The sequence below is a fragment of the Oryza glaberrima genome, chromosome 9, assembly GCF_000147395.1.
Source record: "Oryza glaberrima chromosome 9, OglaRS2, whole genome shotgun sequence".
Lineage (NCBI taxonomy): Eukaryota > Viridiplantae > Streptophyta > Magnoliopsida > Poales > Poaceae > Oryza > Oryza glaberrima.
In genome coordinates this window covers 2,191,259-2,208,081 of record NC_068334.1, presented here as the reverse complement: position 1 = coordinate 2,208,081, position 16,823 = coordinate 2,191,259, and the positions used below count along the sequence as shown (strand labels likewise).

Sequence of the window (16,823 nt, the reverse complement as noted above, 5' to 3'; positions counted from 1 at the left end):
ACAAACTTACAACTCACACATCGTGATCTCTTAACTTGTTTGTTGTATCATTCCAATCCAAAACCTAGTGTGTACGTGGTCTTACCTACGTGGCATGCCACATGGAAGATGACAAAGCAAAATTTTCCCTTGCCCTGTTTTTTCTCCCAATCTTCACGTTTCTCTTCTTCCTCCACCACTAGATGCACCGCAACGGCGGCAGCGAGCAAGCAATAGAGAGAGAGGGAGGCAGTGAGAGAGACGACGCTGGCCTCCGAAGAAAGAGGCACCAGTGCCGGGGTTGGTTTAACGACGGAGCGGAGGCTCAGGGCCGGAGCGAACGATGGTGACTACAAGCTTCTCGCACTCTCCCTTCTCTCCACCTTGAGCTCCGCTTGATTGTGACCAGGAGCTCCTCGTCGTTGCCGCTGCTTCTTCAAATCGACAATACCGTGTGTTGGTATTTATTATGATCATAGATAAATCCGCAAGCACACAAATACTGTTCTAGCATTTCACCCATGAGTATTTCCAAGGGTATCGTTATAGGGAAGACGACGATATAAATATAGATTTGGAATGCCACAAACAATTACAAACAATCATGGATCTATCTTTGTGTTTGATGAGTTTGTCTAGTTTGCAGAGAATATGGGGATCAAAATTTTGAATTCCTCACCATATTATGCACATGCTAATAGGCAGGCAGAAGCATCTAACAAAAGCTTGATCAAGTTAATCAAGAGGAAGATTTTTGATTTTCCCAGGCAATGGCATACCAGATTAGCAGAAGCGTTGTGGTCCTATCGGATGGCTTGTCAAGGATCAATCCAAGTCCCTCCTTACAAACCTTTTTATGGGCATGAAGCAGTTTTACCGTGGGAAAGTAATATCGACTCAAGGAGGATTACTTTACAAAATGATTTGACAGCCGATGATTATCATAATCTCATGGTAGATGAGTCAGAAGAGTTGGTTCAATCCAGATTGTGTGCATTGGAAAAAGTAACAAGAGATAAGGAGAGAGTTGCTCATCATTATAATAAGAAGGTTGTACCGAAGTCTTTTTCGGAGGGTGAGCTTGTTTGGAAGTTGATTTTGCCGATAGGGACTCGTGATATAAAATTCGGCAAGTGGTCGCCGAATTGGGAAGGACCTTTTCGGATCTATAAGTCTGTTTCTAAAGGGGCTTGTATGTTGCAAGGGCTTGATGAAGAAGTTTTTGGAACAGCTCTTAATGGAAAGTATTTGAAGAAATATTACCCAAATGTTTGGGTTAATTCATGATCGGTTGTGTTGTGCCAATACATGATAGCCGATGTATTAGCATCGCCTTTAGATGGCCGATAAATGTATTATCGCCTTTAGTATGCTCTTTCTTCATGGTCGGTTCGATTATGCCGATGTATGATAGCCGATGTATTGACATAGCCTTTAGATGGCTGATAAGTGCATTATCGCCCCTAGCATAATTTTATGTCAATCTTTGCCCTTATTGCAAAATTAGGGGGGCATAAATGGGGGCAGATTAAATATATGGGCTTTCAAAAAAAAAATTTACAGATAAGGCATATTGGAGCAAGTAAACTGATAAGAAGCATGAAAACTAGCAAAATGTTGTTTAAGTTCCTATTACAAAGATTTGTCCATAGCAAGGTGTTCACCTAGATACAAGATTGTTAATTGTCGATACAGCTAGTTGCCTAATTTGTTATACTTCATCTATGGCATGAGCATCGATTGCATCGGTACCGGGATCACCTTCAAGGACTTGCTCAAATCTGAGAGATGCTTGATGGATTTTTTTTAGTTTGGACCTCTACTCCTCTATGGCCTTGGGAATATCGGCAAGCTTCTGTTCCTCTTATGCTATTTCAGCTCTGCATCTTTCAAGTTCAGCTATTAATTCTAATTCCCTGGTTCTAAGCCGATCTATATTGGTTTGAGTAAACCTTGGCCCAGCTTCCATCTCATCAAGTTTGGCTTTTTCTTCATTGATGGATAGTCAATTGGCTTGAATTGTGGCTTCTAACTCAGCTCTTTCACGCCTATCTGCAATCCTTTGCCTTGTTCTTTCCAGCTTGAACCAATGTTGTTCTAAATATACAGCTGGAGAGATAATGTCAGCTTGGACTTTAGGGATTTGGCTGTGGATTTCTTCAAATCTGGCCCTAATCGGCCCACAGTCAATAACTAGGGAATCTAAGGAGCTCCCTAGCCGATGGGCGATATCCAAGAGTTTAGCCTTGAGGTCATCGTTGAGAGGAACTAAGGCCTTGCTAGTGGTTTACTCTTCCTCTTCATCTATGAACTCCCTAATGTCAAAGGAAAACATATCGGCTAAGACCTGAAAAAGGATAAGTTAAGACTATTAGCAATGCAAACGTTGTAGCCGATATGTATAGATCTAAAAATAAACTTACAGGAACAGTGGGAGTTGGTTGTTCTGGTACTTCTATATGATGACTATCCCTAGCCGATGGAGTTCGCTCACTTGATTCATGTTGAGAAGGAGATGGAGAACGAGGAGGCTAAAAAAAGACAGAATAAATATAGCATCGGTTGATGAGAATACAAAGAAATAAATTGAGTTATGAGTTACCGGTGGAGGTGGTGCCGATGGTTTCTTCTTAGTGGCTATTTTCTTCTTCGGCAGAAAGAGTTTTTGTCAGAATCAGAGTATGATCTATAAATTGAATGAAAGCAATACTTAGAGAGAGACATACTAGAGTTTGACGAGTTCGGCGTCTTGGAGGACTTGGTGTGCTCTTAGGGCTCGGTGGATCGGCTAGTCGTTTGCACTGTTTCCCTTGCCTCACTTACGTCGGCAGCAGCATCATCAATGGCTTCTTCCATCTCTTCATGAGCCAAGAATTCTTCTACATCTGGGTCTATGGTTGAAAGATCATCAGCAGCAGCAGTCTTTTGTTTCTTTGTGGCTTTCTTTTTAGTAACAGGGGGTTTAGCAGCCGATGGTTGAGCAACTGATTGCCTGGTCCTTTTCCTTTTCCCAATATCAGTAGGGATTGGTTCACGAGGTTGACCATGAAGTACAGGAGTTGTCTTGGGGGCATTATAGTCGATAATGGAAGGAGCCAGCCCACCACCGTTTGGAAGAATCCCTACAACATAGTGGATGGGTTCCCCGCTCTGGCTAGCATGAGGAGGTGAAGAATATGTAGTCTGCAAGCGAGAGAAAAGGAAATTAAGTGTTGATAATAAATCGGTATCAGCTTAATAAAATATTTTTTGATAAAAGAAGAATGCTTACTTGTGGAACCAAGTCTGGGAGGATGGTAGTCAAGTATATTGAAGTCCATTGATGAAAAAGATGTTTTTTTTCCATTCAATCCACCATCGGTCAAAAGTAGGGATGGCAATTTCCCCCGTGGGGCCGGGGGAGATTTTCGACCCACGGGTGCATCGGGTACGGGGCCCCGCATTTGGGCGGGGAGGGGACGGTGGACTAATTTTACCCGTGGGTGACCCACGGGGCCCCGAGGGGTACATATAAACCTCAAAGTATAGGTCAAAGAAAGCCAAAAGGCCCATGTAATAGCCAATGTAAACTTACAGCTAATTCCCTGGCTGAATTTTTATGATGATATTTAAGTATTCATGCTATTTTTTATGGTGTGTTAATTATGTACAATATTTGTTTTTGCTGAAATGATGATTATGTTGTATTTTTTGAGCTGATTGGATGGAGATGCTACCCAATGCGGGGCCCCACAGGGGTCGGGGGCGGGTGATGTTTTCAACCCGCATCCATGGTCGGGGCCGGGGGGCGGGGGGTGAAGTCGGGGGTCGGGGTCAGGGGCGTTCCAGCCCAAGCCGGCCCCGCCCCGCCCCGTTGCCATCCCTAGTCAAAAGTTGTACTCTTTATCAAGGCCAACTCAATGTTATCAATGCTGCCTAGTGGGTGCCTTGGAATGTTTAGAAGTCTGTCCATCATAAGGGTTGATGTGATTTCTCCCCTAGTGATGCGGACATCACTAACTCGGATACACACAACAATCCTCCAACGGTCATTTAAGGACCGATAACAAGAGCTCGTGCGCGACAATTAAATTTAGAGGTGAGCTTGTTTCTATGTTCTTCTTTGTATGAATTCGAGAATAGATTGCTACCTAATGATTATATTGTGATTAGGAACAATGGAGGGGAGAAGGAGACACTTGGAGAAGGACTTAGAGCCATGGAGGATCATCGAGGACGTCCAAGTCAAGGTGGAGGGCCAAACCAAGTCGACGTCGGGTGCAATTCAGAGTCCAGGACCAGTCTGCACTAAAACGGGCGCTCAGGTCGCATACGTGCTCGGATTGGGGCGTTCTTTATATGTATGGAAAGCTAAGAAGATTCCAATGGTTTTGGTCCCACGTCCAAATTCTTTCCGAGTCAATGGGAATTGACCGAACAAGTTGACGTCCAGAATCTATTCCGGTGCTGCGTCACCGTATTTGGGCCTTTGGCCCGTGTATCGTGTTGGAAACCATTAGGGTTGCATCGAGAGGGGGTTGCACGACCCTAAACTCTATATATCAGTACCCGCCGTCATCTTTAGGTTTTAGGGTTTTGCTTAGATTAATATGTCGAGAACAGTTTCGCCGCTAGATCGGTTTGTAAGACCCCAACTCATGAGTTTAATCATTCATCTGCAATTTTGGTTGTTTTCTATCTCGTTCTTGTTTGTGTTCTTCGATTGGCAAACAGGGATTAGCCTTCTCGGCGAGGTCATCCGTGTCTCGATACGGGTGATAACCAGAGGAGACGTGGCTCAAGAGCGTGTGCGTTCAAGAAGCCGGATCGATTTGTGTCGCGACTCCGCCCAAATCGTTGTTTATCAGAACCTTTCGGAAGATCGGGAACCCTAGTGCACATCACCTAGTTTGGATCTTGTCTACAAAGAACAAGCCGATGGACAGTTGGCCTAATCCAAGTTGTCTAGCAGCACTCGTGGGATGATAAAAACTCATATGAGATCTGAGTATTTCTACCTTGGTGGATGCCGTGGATTGCTCAAATCTCTCATGGTTGATTTCTTCAAATCTGAAATCGGTTGGGAGTTCAAAGTCTGCGGAATGCTGATAGGCAAACCAAATTCTGGAATCCCTTGGAAATTCGATTTCCTTCATCATCTTCAATCGGCTCGTCAATAGATGGGAAACTTGCTTGATTCAATGCTGATCTTTTGAAAACCTTAACAGTGTGCAAGTTTAGCCATAGTTGTATGAACCACCAAGGGCCACCTGTGCTGATAATGCCACGCCCAGAAATTCATGAACCAGAATTTCTAAGATAAATGTGCATTAAAACCCCTGTCCAGGACCAGCCAGGGTACATAAATGACAATTGTTGACATACAGATCCACGTCTTATAAAAATATAAAAGATTACAAATGCAGCGAAAAAGGTAGAGGCAAACTAAACTTAAGAGCTTGGCTTCTGCAGTGGGGCGACTCCACTCCATAGGCATCCTTGACGGCAGCGACGAAACCAACCTCTCTGAGACGGCTCCAACTAGGAAGAACTTCAAGTCTAGTGTGCGGAAGAGAGAGCAAGACTGAGTACTACCCACTGTACTCAGCAAGTCATACTGGAAGAGGAGGTATGATACAGGATATAACCAAAGGAGGCTAGGGGTTATTTGCACAAAGTAGGTATTTAAAAGCAGTAGTTGAAAGCAGTAAAACCATTACAGTAAATTAAGCAATATTAACCAATCACTGCTCAACGCTACACCACATTGAGGCAGGCCCAAACCACCACCTGAACTAACTAGTTCCATTAAGCTAAACTAGGGGTGAGACTAATCACGGTGAATCTGGTTGATCGCCCATAACCGCGGGCACGGCTATTCGAATAGTTTTACTCTGGCCAGAGGTGTACAACTGTACCCACAAGACACGATTCCGCACATGTCGCCATGCCCCGAAGTATCACCATGATATTGCAAAGGGGGAAATCGTGACAAGACCCTTCGCATAACCCTCCCCTAACCATTCACACCACGCTAAGGTTTCACCCCCACCCCTCAACAAGCAGTGGGCAATCCCCTCGTGCGCCGCAGTGAACCCAACAGCTGGACAACCGGACACCCCGGTCGACCCAACTCCATCACGCCCATCCTCGCCGCCAGTGCCTAGGAAAGGGTCGAGCTATACTACAAGTCAAGCAGTTACCCGCTCCCGCTTGTGGTAAGCATGGTAAGTCTCCTAGGGTTTCCCGTGAACCGGCCCTTAATTGTCATGGGTGCGACCAGCAAAACCATGCACCCACAACCCTCCATTCAGTGTATTTTAATTAACTAACACCATTGCGGTGGCACCAATCTAAAGTCATACCAAAAGCTAATGTCTATACATTAATGTGATTTCCCATTTCTACCCTATAGTTCAACAAATCACCTTTCCCTCATTCCAGATTCTAGGCTTGGGGGAATCGAACCCTACCGGCGTAGCTGGTTTTACTCATTCATCATTCATCATGTCACATATCAAGGATCCAAATCCTTCTTATGACTTAGATCCGACGGCTCCCTCCCATCCCTCTCTCGCCGAAAACAGTGCCGATCCCCTCCCCTCCCCTCCCCTCTCTGCGATCCCCTCGCCTTCCCGCTCCTATCCTCTCTCGCAGAAAAAACATCCCATCCCTAAAATAACGCCGTCCGCGCTCATCGCTCTCCATCGCGTCGCCATTGTCCCCTTCGTCAGCCTCCCCCTCGCCATCCATCCGCCCCCCAGGTCCCCTCAACCCTAACCGCGCTGCCTCAACCGGTCGCCGCCGCCGCCTCACCCTATGCCCTCGCCAGATCGATTCCGCGATGCCCTGCCTCCTTGCCTTGCTCGCCTTGGAGCATCTCGCGCTGGATCCCGCAGGTCGCGCCCCTATTCACGGCCACCGTGGACCGATCTGCGACTGACGATTGCGATTTGTTTTTTTTTAATGCGTCGGACTCGTGAATTTTGTACGGATGACCCAATTTCGGTGTCTGATGTTATTCCCCTTTGCATCTTTTAGGAAATTTTGTGGAATGCTAATGACCACCGCAATCAGCAAGGAGGCAATCGCCCAGGTTTCTCCCTTCTACGATTCCCTTCTGATGTTACCTTCGTAATCTTGGCATGTGGAATTTTTTAACACGTCCTAGGGATTGATGACAGAGTGTACATAACATGAGTCATGTTTTGGGCTTTGATCAGATATTCCCTGTATTAAGAAATCGTGCATTCTTACTTTGGGATTTGTTCCGTCGGGTTGTTTAACATTGCAGTGCTTCTTTGTGGATTCCTTCCTTTAATCTGAACAAAAAGGACTCAGAGCTGCTATGTTGAGTTCATCAGAGGTATATGTATGGCAAACTCCACTCTCTATATTTCTCTAATCATTTTCTAGGTAAGCTGTAAGTAATCTGCTACGATGAAGTCATGCTCACAATGAACAATCATTACTATGTAGTTAGGCTCACTAAAATTTGATGGCTTGCATCTGCAATATTTTAATCCTTATGCTCATGCAAATTAACCTTTTTCAGATCAGTGCAGTACAATCCAACTTTTGATTATTGATACGTATAGTCTTCAGTTTTCAACTGATCAATACAAGAACCTTAATTGTAAGTCTCATCTTTTGTACTTGACTTTGTGTATACATTATATATTGACAAGGAACATGGAAAGTTTCAAATTGCTGTCAGATATATGTTTCCTAAGTTTGATTATTTGTTTAATCTTGCAGCTAATAATCGCCATTGATCTCAGCTAAACACCCCTTATATAATTGTTTAGCGGCTATTTATCTAGAATGTAAGAAGAAAAAAAAGGGGGCCTTGTTTAATGGCACTAACTGCACATTGGTAATATATCATACTATTAGGTAAATATTTACTGATGTACTTTACACTCCTATTATGCAAATGCTAAGTTACAATAGGTACTTTACACTCCTATTATGCAAACGCTCTAGGCATATATCTTTTTTGAACACATATATTTTTCACAAGAGGTAGTAGTTAGCAGGTGATAAACTGATAACGAGATAGCAGCAAGGCATGGATTGAGCGATTAAGCTTCATTTAAGACTGTATAGCACCTTCGCCACACACAACCGTCGTTCAAGCAAGCGTCGTCATCGTCTTAGAGCAAGCAAGCGAACGGTGGGTTCAGGGTCATCGCTCGGTGGGTTCAGGGCAGTGCCGAGACGGCTCGTGCTGACCAACGGTGTCGCCGCTGCCGTCATCATCACCATCACCGACCTCTTCTCTCAGGTGGGGTTCCTGTACCTTCTCACTCGGTCGGCAGTAAAAATCCATAATTTTTTTTACTCTCCCTATTCTTGCCTGGAACCATGGCTTGGTTTGTGATATGAATCTTTATCTATGTTAATTTGTCTCAGAGACATAAGAAATGTGTTTATAAATATAGCGCCGAGGCGGCTCATGCTAACCAACGGCGTCGCCGCCGCCGCCATCATCACCGTGACTGACCTCTCCTCTCAGGTGGGGTTCATGTACCTTCTGACTCGGTCGGCAGTAAAAATCCATATTATTTTACTCTCCCTGTTCTTGCCTGGAATCGCAGCTTGGTTTGTGATATGAAGCTTTATCTCTTTTAATTTGTCTCAGTGGCATAAGATGTGTGTTTATCTCATGTTCAATTATGCTAGGGGCCTTTGATCTGTCAGTAACTTGAGTCATGGCCTATATTTTATTGCCACACATCAAATCGCACTGGGAATTTATCTGCAAATTTGTTTTGCTATATTGATGTCATGAGATAGGTACTGCCATTAAGTACTTGGCGTTTATTTCTTTTGTTGATGGGGGATAAAATATGCGTTATTTCTTTTGTTGATGGGGGATAATTGATGTCATAAGATTAGTTGATGATCTTCAATACAATAATTGCTTCAGTATAAGACTACTGTCTTCTTTGCCTTGAGCAGAATTCCTTTGACTATCCTGTTCAGGTGATGTGAGAGCGTTTTGATTCGTAGAGTATCTTCATTGCTCTGCCAGAAGTTATACTTCTGCTCAACAAAAGAGTTTGGTAAGATTTGAACGGTTGGTTGTACAGAACATGCCAGTTGATTGACGGGATGTACCCAGTTTGGAGCCCATATAACTTGTGTATTTCTTATTTGCAATTAATCCCAACATTTAAAGGTGGTGTTGAAATGGTCATGTTTGGCGTTTGAGGTTATAAATTAGTGGCGTTGTATTATGCTTTCATGCTGCTATTGACAAATCAAATTGATGTATGTTATTTCAAAACTTTGAATATAAAATCGCATTGTAAATTGGTTTCAACTCATGTTTGTTTATATTTTGTCATTTACATATGGATCGAAATGCTTCCTCCAACGGAGGGCGCTTTGCCTTCAGAGATATAACTAATGTTTCTTCAAGTGTCGTGGATGTGTGCTATTTTATACTTCCACCCATTTCTTTATAAAATATTAAAGTTCAAATGCACAAATCATATAAAAATATTTTTTCCTAACCTGAATTTTTTTAAAAAAATATTGAAGACAAATAGAAATGCACAAATTGAAGACAAATACAAATACGCGGTCACCGGCAACGGCAACCAACAGCGCGGGAGGTGGCGGCGGACGGCGCGAAAGGCGGCGGCGTCGGCCGAAGGCGACGACGCATGTGCGGAGGGCAGCAGCGCTCACGGGAGAGAGGGAAGGAAGGAGGAGAGGGGATCCTCATCGGCGAGTATGGCGGTCGGACCGGAGGATGAAAGCGGCGGCGATGGCTTGGCAATGCGAAGGGGCGGACGGGCGGCTTCAACACCTAAGGAGAGAGCTGAGAGGGGTTAGAGCGGAGGGAAGGTGACCACGGCGCGCGAGGGGAAAGGCGCTCTAATGGGATTCCGGTGATGCGAGGCGGTGGCCGAGATGACCCACGCGGCGGCGAAGCTAACGGCGCCGGCGGCGTGGCTAGGAAGTGGCCCTAGCGGCGGCTAGTGGCTGCCGAAGGTTGGCGGCGGGTGCGGAGCTCGGGAGAGCGGCAGTAAGAGGCACGGGAGGGAGCGACGAGAGCGGAAAATGAGGGAGAGGGCTCGGCGAGGCTTTTTATGGACGAGCGAGAGGCGAACGAGGCCGGGAGGGACCTCTATTTGGCCGGTGACGTGGGAAGGTGGGGAGGGAGAGAGAGAGAGAGAGGGATTCAAAATCGAATCCCGCCCATTTGCGGCACACACGTGAGCGGGAAAGGGGGGTGTTGGCAGCGACGTGGGTGCGGGGCGCGGGAGGGGCGGGAACGGCGGCAGCGCGGGCGGTTTTGTCGGGTCCCAAAACAAATGATTCGGAAACCGACATGTTTAGACTGTATCAAGCCCTGGATCAGTAGATTGATACAGATTAAATAATCTGGATCTTCATTGCATACGTTTGAACAAGGCTCTAGTGGATATGTTACTACAAAATATATGGGTATTTACAAACTTGTGGCTAACTAATACAGCAAGAGCTATAGAATGAACCAACTCTAATGTTTTGCTATAGAGTTAAACCATCTAACTAGACTTGAAGACTAGGTTTAAAGAGAACTAACTTATGTGATTGTACTTCCGGCTTCGATAAGAACTCCAAATTGACTCTGAAAAAGGTGGGGTTGAAGCAAGGGTGAGTACAACGTACTAAGCAAGCTATAATATTCAATACGAATGTATGAAATAGTAGCATTTGAGTAGGGCTAGATTTAATTGCAGAAAGTAGAGAATGTAGAAGAAGAAAGCCTGTAATGACTTTAATGCAACAGTATTTAGTAAAATCTTGAATTAGGTTTCTAACCAAATACCATATGAGTCCCGATACTCAAATCCGTGAGCACGGCTATTCGAATAGATTCATGGTCACTTTACTGCAGTAAATGTACGTTTTACCCGCAGTCCACGACTTGCCAATATTCATTAGCTTAGTCATGGCCCAGTATTAGGTTACTAACAATTGTGGCACCTGTTCCATGAACTCTAGTCCCCATGCGCTCTGAACGTAACGTTATCAGCAGCGAGAGGAGTTCTGGCGTTCCCGGGGTTTTTAGAGAGAACTGGTTGAGAGACCCCGTCATCTCAACTAGGTTTCCATAAAATCACACACACAGCTCATGAGCGAAAATCAATATATTTACCTGCGCCTTGGTAAATATCATAAGATGCCCTGCTCGGCATAAGATTGCCTCCTGCGCGAGGACTTACAAAAGGAACCACTGTACAGAGGTACCACATTTTTAATTAACATAATAACTAGGTCTGTCCCCATTCTAGAAGCTGCAGTCGTACTCGTTCGTTTGACATAAGTATTTGGTGGCAATCATATCGACCAGGATAGTACTAGCCACCCGGAAATCAACCAAATCTTACGTACTATCCCAATCTAAGTTCATTATATTTTTTATGTAGTCTAACTAGGCAAGGCTAAGCAAAAGCTAGCATATAACTGGTTTGCTATATGTTCAGGTTATGCATTCAAAAATATGAATGGCTAATGCATAGAATAAAGATATAGAATATAGCATAATTATGCTCAAAGGGGAGGAATAATAACTTGCCTTGCTCCAACGCAAATAAATCCAAGATAGGCAACCTGATTATTCGGTCTGCGAGATGCCACACGTTGCCATCCAAAAGACAATAGACTCTACTAAAGAAAAGAAAGAACCAAATTCAATAAAAGTCATTGAATAACAAGAAAAATGACAAAATGGGGAGAAGGGCTAGGTTTAGGGTGTAAATATCTCCTTTATAGGGTATATGGATTATTGGGCTAATATTCATGTGTAAGTTCTAAAGGGTTGAAGGCTAGAGGGGATTAAGCAACCAAGGTCGCTTAATTTTATGTGTGGGCTTGGTTGCTGAAAGGATAGGATGTATATTGGGCAATTGAACTAGTTCAACTGGTATATGGCTAGTATTGGCTGGTGGTAGATTTAGGTAGTATTATACCTAAGGTTTAGTAGTATTTGAGCTGATCATGGAGTAGGGCAGTATTTCGGCTAGAGTTTGGTTATTTACTAGTCATTGCTGGAGTTGGGTAGCATGACGACTAGGTTTGGTTATCATTTCTAGCTGATGTCGATAGACAGCCTATCGGCTAGAAGAATAGGAGGTGGGTGTAGGTTTAGTGGGGTGAAAGTGTTACTCCGACAACCGTGAGTGGCGGCGGAGCGGCTAGGGTCACACAGAGCTCGAGAGCTAACTATGTGGTGTGCTGTGAAGGTCGAGGAAATAGTGAAGCTCCGACCACTATACGCATCGAGGCGTGAGGTGCCAGGAGCAGCACTTCGACCTTGGGTTTAGGTTTTGCCTGGCTTTACAACCAACGGTTCGACGTCGGGGATAGTAAACCGTGAACGTCCCCATGGAAGGCGTAAAGTTTCAACCGGCGGCTTTTTAGTGGCTAAAGGGTAATTGGGATAAAAGAAAATATTTGAAAAGACAAATATAAATTCAAACGGTATTTGAATAAATTCAAATAAAATAGCAAATTGGGTATCAAAATATAGGGTTTGAATTTAGATGAATTTAGGTCTAAGTTAGAGTGGAATCAGATTTACGGTTTAGGAGATATAGGCTTCTAAAGATTGGATTTGAATTAAATAGAGAAAATACGAAGAGACACTGTGCAGGGGCCCACCTGTCAAGGAATCTTCTTTTCTTTTTATTGGAGGGAAGCTCAAGCTGGTAAGCAACCTCACCTCTACGTTCCAAGATCCGGTATGGTCCCACAAAGCGTGGTTCCAACTTTGCTTTAGTTTGAAAGCGGTGTACTCCCCTGAGCTGAGTGAAACGAAGGTACACACTGTCCCCTGCTTCAAAAGTGAGCTCCCTTCGACAGTTGTCTGCGTAGCTATTCTGCCGAGACTGGGCGATTCTCAATCTTTCCCTAACAGTTCTGACTTTCTCCTCTGCCTCATTTAAGACTTCTGTACCAAACAACTGGTGTTCCCCTGTCTGATCCCAAAAGAGCGGAGTGCTACACCTCCATCCATACAGTGCTTCAAACGGTGCCATTTGCAGACTGGCCTGGTAACTGTTGTTGTATGAGAACTTAGCATACGGCAAGCTTTTGTCCCATGCTCCACCAAAATCAAGCGCACAGGCTCTCAACATGTCCTCCAATATTTGATTGACTTGCTCGGTTTGGCCATCAGTCTGTGGATGATAGACTGTATTGAAGTTCAGACGGGTTCCCAATTCCTCTTGCAATTTCTACCAGAACTTTGAAGTGAACTGGCTCCCTCAATCAGATACGATCTTCTTAGGTACCCTATGTAGACACATTATTCTTGCCAAGTAAAGCTCTGCCAGCTTCTTCCCTGAATAGGTAGTATGCACCGACATGAAGTGAGCCACTTTGATGAGTCGATCAACAACTACCCAAATAGAATCGTGCCCCGATGACGTCCTGGGCAAACCGGTGATGAAGTCCATTCCGATTTCTTCCCACATCCATTCTGGAATTTGAAGTGGTTGTAGCAAACTTGTTGGCCTTTGGTGCTTTGCCTTTACTCGCTAGCAGACGTCACAGAGTGCGACAAATTCAGCTATTTCCCTTCTCATGCTGACCCACCAGAATTTCTCTTTGAGGTCTTGGTACATCTTGGTACTGCCGGGATGAATTGAATATTGAGTTTGATGAGCTTCTGTGAGTATCAAGTGTTCCTTGTTTCTAGGTATGCACAATCTTTCTCCCATCCAGATTGCTCCGTGTTCATCTTCAGTGAAACCTCGGGCTTTTCCAACCCTCATGTTCTTTTTGAGTTTCGCTATCTCAAGATTGCTTGCTTGAGCTATGCGAACCTGCTCCACCAGTGTGGGTTGTGCCTCTAGGGCAGCCACGAATTCGTGCTCAACTATACCAAGGTTTAAGTGTTCCAAATCACGTTGAACCTCACCACATAGTTGCTCTACCCATGCGACGTTGCAGTAACTCTTCCTGCTCAAGGCATCTGCAACCACATTAGCCTTATGTGGGGACACCCGATAAAGTCATGGTGCCCCACGAATACGTAACTACCCAGGATGTTCAGTTACGCATGAAATGATATAAAAACATAAACTTCGATTATACAATACTTAAGTCACTTAGTTCACAACACAACATAAATACAAACCATTACATATATGGCCTATAAAGCCTTATTTCTACAAACAGATAAACTGGTAGACTCCACCACAGGAACTGCTTGAGTGTAGGATGACATAGAAACCATAGCTGTCCCACTCTAACGGGTCAACAGGATCTTCACAAGCATCCTCCTCCTCATGATCTGAACCCATTTATGAGTACAAAAGGTACTCAGCAAGACATGCTTATGATAGCAAATGCAGTAATTACAATATAAAACATGCAGTATTAAGAGCTAGAAGTAGGGATGGCAATCAGGCGCGACGGGCACTGGTAGTGCCTACCCATACCCATGCCCGTGAGATTATTTGTGCCCGTGGGTATACCCATTACTACATGACGGGTAAGGATGGTTGCCCATGCCCATTGCCCGCGGGCGCCTTGTGCCTGCGGGTGTGCCCGTTTACCCGCCACAACAAAAGCAGTGGAACAAAAAGTCTACAAGCTTCTAAGTTCGAATCGAACTTAAAACATCAAATATTCTCCGCCTCGGTGTCGTGTCTCTCCTCTAGCGGCGATAGAGTAAGGGGGGAGAAATAATAAGGGAAATAAAAGGGAAACCGTAGAAAACAAAGAACGTGGCTTATGTATTCTAGTGGATTTTGCTCCTAGCCTACATGTAAGTTAGATTTCATGGGTAAACGGGCAAAGCGGGCATGGGTAGTGATTACCCATACCCATGCCCATTTACCCCTCAGGCATAGCTTTTGACCCAATAAGATACCCATGGGTATAAAATGGAGAACAAACCCAACCCTAATAGGGTTTTTACCTACGGGTAAACGGGCAAACGGGCACAATTGCCATTCCTAGCTGGAAGGTTTAAACCCTAACCTTAACAGTTATTTCATATAGCCTATCTTAATAAGCATTTGATATAAACAACACTATTGAACATTTGATTTAAACAATAATAACGAGCATAAAAATATAAATGTTACTTATAAAAAACTTGAATAGAACATCAAGTAAAAAATAAGTTAACCATATTAATTAATAGCCATTTAGTTTAACTTGTGCCCATAATCTGGAATCACCCATAGACACATCTCCATTAACCGGGAGCACGGCGTATTCGAATACTCAACGACTCTGCAGCGTCTGCCCAGCTTTACCCACACGATACCCACAGCTGGCCGGGCTGAAAAGTAACAAGGTGTAATATTGCTCCATATATCTCTCCCTTCTACCTAGTAAGTTAAAGGATGCTCAGGATGTTGCTCAGAGTGATCCGGTCCGAGATATGTACCAACCTACCTCCGCATCCACTTACCATTGTTCGTTACTCGATGGGCAGCCCAGAACTTCATGGGCCCATAGGGCAGTTCTGAACTCTCAGGGCCCATCGAGCCCACATATATAAATCATATAAACATGAACCATGTCACTTTGCTTCACACACTTGAAAGCTAATGGCCAGTACACCGAAAGACCTGCAGAAGTTCAATCAATTGGAGCAATATACGGCCAGGTTCGACAAATCGATCGTGTGGATGGGCAAAACTATGTCATTCTTATTGACACAAGGGGGTTGATTATTATATCAATTTTAAATAAGAAATAACCATAAATCCGTCATGACCATAAACAGGCCCATAAAACCAAACACATGATCTCTATCATGTGTACCACCCGCTCACAAGCGGTGCCAACAATTCTTAGCATATAGCCATAAATAGTTCCATAAGCATGTTTTTATATGCAATAATAATAACCATATTAAATCGATAGCATGCTAAATAATTAATAGTTTGTTAAAATGTTTATCAAATTTTATCCTAAGCTTGTTAGACTCTAAGGCTCATTAAGGTATTTATAATAACAACAGAAAATATAATGCAATAATAGCAATATAATTAATTTAAAAGAATTCGTGCAGTCTATCGTACTCCAAAGAACAAGTACGCTACTAAAATAACTCTCTATCTACTGGGATTAAATTGCTCAAGGGAGGGTGCATGTTTTGCAACCTTCAGGCTCGATGTAGTCGTACAAACCGTCTCCTCCTGGCACGGAGATTTCACTCGCTCCGACTACCGGACCAACGTCAGTGTTTTCTATTTACGCAACAACCATCACCACAATAAATAACAGAAAAACAAAGATAGCCCAAAAGAAAATAGTATCACAAAGTGCAACAATGGGTGAAAAGGATTTGAAGAAATAATTTTAGGGATTTTTGGAATTTCGGTGAACGGCGAACCCTAGGGCTAAAATTAGGGTCGCGACAACGGGTGCTCGGATTGCAACGAAACTGACAGGATGGATTCGGAATATTTACAGGAGTTAGGAATATGTCTTGGATTTTGTTTTTGAGGTCAAACAGATGGTCAACCTGATAGGGATTTTTGGAATTTCGGTGAACGGCGAACCCTAGGGCTAAAATTAGGGTCGCGACAACAGTTGCTCGGATTGCAACGAAACTGACACGGATGGATTTGGAATATTTATAGGAGTTTGGAATAGGTCTCGGATTTTGTTTTTGAGGTCAAACAGATGGTCAACCTGATAGAATAAGAAAAATGATTTTTCTGATTTATTTTTCAACAGGAAAGTCGGATTTCCTGTTCTTCTCGTTCTGTGCACAGGAACTGACCGGAATCCCACATTGCTGGCGGCATAGGAGGCCGGTTTTGGACAAGGGGGCACTAGTTTTGTGATCTACAGGTCGAGGAGATTCCGTTTTTACGGTTGGCGGCGAGAGAAGC

The 16,823-nt window shown here is 44.0% G+C and overlaps 1 long non-coding RNA gene across 1 annotated transcript; it reads left to right on the top strand.

Annotated features, from left to right (window-relative positions):
• Positions 1-6,545: 6,545 nt before the first annotated feature.
• LOC127783914 (uncharacterized) lies at positions 6,546-9,302 on the top strand. The gene is made up of 7 exons (XR_008019391.1): positions 6,546-6,857; positions 7,000-7,054; positions 7,253-7,324; positions 7,514-7,594; positions 7,717-8,245; positions 8,374-8,476; positions 8,947-9,302. It is a non-coding gene; the product is annotated as an uncharacterized LOC127783914 (long non-coding RNA).
• The last annotated feature ends 7,521 nt before the right edge of the window (positions 9,303-16,823 follow it).